The sequence below is a fragment of the Octopus bimaculoides genome, chromosome 17, assembly GCF_001194135.2.
Source record: "Octopus bimaculoides isolate UCB-OBI-ISO-001 chromosome 17, ASM119413v2, whole genome shotgun sequence".
NCBI lineage: Eukaryota > Metazoa > Mollusca > Cephalopoda > Octopoda > Octopodidae > Octopus > Octopus bimaculoides.
This window is the reverse complement of record NC_068997.1, coordinates 34603584-34607315: the sequence shown is the minus strand read 5'-3', so window position 1 is coordinate 34607315 and position 3732 is coordinate 34603584.

Sequence of the window (3732 nt, the reverse complement as noted above, 5' to 3'; positions counted from 1 at the left end):
AAGTTGTGAAGTCGCAACTTTATTGCTACACATTAGAAAAAAATCAGAATAAGAATAAGAGGTGGTGGTTGGAAGAAAAATGTGGTAGAATAGAGGAAGAAGAAGGTGAGAGAGAAAAATAAAGATAGAAAAGAGAGAAAAAGAGAGAGAATATAACTGCGTTCAGTAAAATATCTTACAATAAGGAAAAGAGGGAATGAAAATAAAAAGAATAAATAATAAGGACAAAATACATCTAAACTTTATGCATAAAAGCCAAGCCTGCGAATGCACACATGAAATATACATACTCACTTGAGCAAATACATATATACGATAGTAACACACATGTAAACACGCATACAAATATACAGATAAGCATAACGTATGTATATATAAATGTGTGTGTATGCATGTGTGTGTGTGTGTGTGTGTGTGTGTGTGTGTGTGTGTGTGTGTGTGTGTGTGTGTGTGTGTGTGTCCGTCCGTCAGATACCTTTGAGTAACCACCTAGCAACATGTGGTCGGAAAATATTTATATTTCCATTCCACAAACTACACAGTCTAAGTGAAATCGAGAGAAAAATCAGAGAAATGAACCTTATTAATAAATTCCAATCCAAATTAAATAAACAAAAATTATAATACTTATAGGTACCATTTCTACTACTACAACCACTACCACTAAGAACAAGAACAATACTAAATGTTTTCATGATGACGATAACAGGAAGATACTTGCTAAGAGAAAAGTCAGTAAAAATAATCTTATTTTGGGTTTAAAGTTCTATTACCACAGCTACTACCACCATCACCACCACCACCACCACCTGAACTTTTCCAAGTGTAATAACTTGTCCTGTACTTTTCCAGTTTTATAATCTTAAGAATATTATTTCTCTTGCTCGCATTTTTCCATGTAATCCATGTTTTTCCAGGCTATGCTATTATGCTAATTAATAATGTGTCAAATGTGTCAATTAGCGGTGTCGTTGATAATTTCTCCTTACCTCAATGATGCCGGTGACATATATCAAAAGTCTCTTATAGAACTATATATATAAAAAAAAGTGTAGAATTATATTACCACTCTCAAATTTGAGAAATAAATACTCATAACTTCTTTCTTTTAAAACTTCATTGCATGAAATTGATACCATGAAATTCCTCGAGTTGAGCTTAATTAAAATATATGTGTGTACATCTATGGTTATGACGTTTCAATGTGCGGAGGAAAGAAGTTGTGGTCTTCTATTGGAGTATTTCCCGATTTGCTGATTGCACCTCTGAGAAGACACTCCAATCAATATCATAGAGCTTTTAGTTTCTATATAAAACAATGAGTAATTAAGCTATTGCCATGGAAGATAAATTGATTTGCGTATTTGTGTTTCATATGTCTTATTATTAACTAAACAATACATAGTTTATACACAACTTACGAACAAATAAATTTAAATCTATTTCACAACTAAGCTCTTCTAATAGAAGAGATTACTTGTGATAACAAATTGCATATAACTATAAACACATTTCTATGTATTCGATTTGTTGACAGCTCCTCAAAGAAGACGTACCCTATCGCCTTTCCCAATTATAGTTGTGTATAAAATATGTTGTGCTCATAACATCTCTTTTAGTAGAAACAAGACTCCATATCTGTCCTGCTGTCTCCAGACAATCAGATTGTATTTTGTTATTGGCATGCTAATTTTGGAGAATTCTTGAAATTTGTAGTCGTCTACCCTTCTCATTTCGCATAGGACGTTATTGCCACCAAGCAATTGTACATATCTGCTCGGCAAGCGCAGATGGTTTCAGTAAATCAAGTATTAATTTATTCGACTTTGTACATAAAACTCAAAGCGCTGACTACTCTAAGTATTCTGAGTTACCTCTTTTAGCTGTGATTTTCCTTTCTGGATAAAATATTGCTTATGCATAACATATTTACTTAATGATGATCAACTGAAGCACGAACATACAGATCAAGGTTCCCATCACTGTAGCAGATGGACTATCCCGTCGAACTTGATGTATGAATGTTCAGCTTTTTGCCGAAAGGCCTGCACGTATTATTTGTTCATAGCGATCAAGAGTATGTGCTGTACATTAGCTCACTCTCTCCATAAAATAGACATTGCATCAACAAGTATACGGTGTACAACGCATCAGGTGTCGGAGTGATTGCAGGGCAACGTGAAATGAAGTGTTTTGCTCAAGAACATAACGCACCAGCCAGTCTAGGAGTTGAAACAACTAGACCATGCGTCATCACAAGCAATGTTACTACACACATCTCTTTCTCCTTTCCGATGAAGATCTATGCTCCAAACGTCAGACCCTCTCTTTTCACCGAGTGTCAAATGCATTCCTTGTACACGTCCCCTTGATTGAATGATGGTCAAGCAAAGGGAATATAGTTAACTAAATCGTTCACATCATGTATTGGGTTGTCCAGAAAGTTCGTGCCGATTTTTAAGGGAAAGAAAACGGTCAATAAATATTTGCCATTACATTTTTAATCAACTAAATATGAACCATTTTGTTGCACAATGCGTCTCCATCTTTCCTTTAACTTGAAAATACCCTCTTCCCGGAATTGAAGTGGTTTCATGGCAAATAAGTCGAAAGGTAAGCTAATATAAATCGGCACAAACTTTCCGGAAAACCCAATATATACACACACATAAACATATACGTAAAAATACAATCAGTTATATACCACGTATACAGAAACTAGTTAAAATATAACGAAAAATACCTTTATTCTTTGCGTATGAATACAAAGACTGATTTTTCCCGTGTACATTGAAATATTTCTAAGTGCGCAACTGTTAAAACAAAATAATATAGTACGGAGTTAGGGCAGCGGACTCACGGTCATAGGATCGCGGTTTCGATTCCCAGACCGGGCGTTGTGAGTGTTTATTGAGAAAAAACACCTAAAGCCCCACGAGGCTCCGGGAGAGGGTGGTGGCGAACTCTGCTGTACTCTTTCACCACAACTTTCTCTAACTCTTTCTTCCTGATTTTGTTCTACCTGTATTGCAAAGGGCCAGCCTTGTCACACTATGTGTCACGCTGAATCTCCCCGAGAACTACATTAAGGGTACATGTGTCTGTACACTAGCATGTTAATTTTACGAGCAGGCTGTTCCGTTGATCGGATCAACTGGAACCCTCGTCGTCCTAACCGACGGAGTGCCACGACGATACATTTCTATATACACAAAACGATCACCTGTGCAGACATTGGTCCACGCACACACACACACGTACCATTATACGTGAATGGTATAGTGTTATGTCTGGGCCGTTTTCATAGGCAATCAGAAAGAAAAGTTTAAAAACCAAACGACACAGAAATGATCCCCTTTGACAACAAATGCCAGATGTTGAGAGGAGTTTTCATAAAATTACACATAACTTAACTGTAGGTGCCTTTTAATTTGCAGTGACTGTCAATACATTTTCTTTAGGTTGCTTTACCTTCAAAGCTGTGATGTGCTAATTAGAGATGCAGCGACAAACATGAAATAATGCATGATAGGTGATTTTATACACACAATATGTGACCGCACTCAGTTACATAAAAAGTTAACGTAATACAAGCTGGGTCAGGCAAGGATAATATTTATACAAACATACACGCACCCATCCACATATACAAGTACAAATATATATATATATGTAGGTATATATACGTGTGTGTGTGCGTATATATATATATATATATATATATATATATAT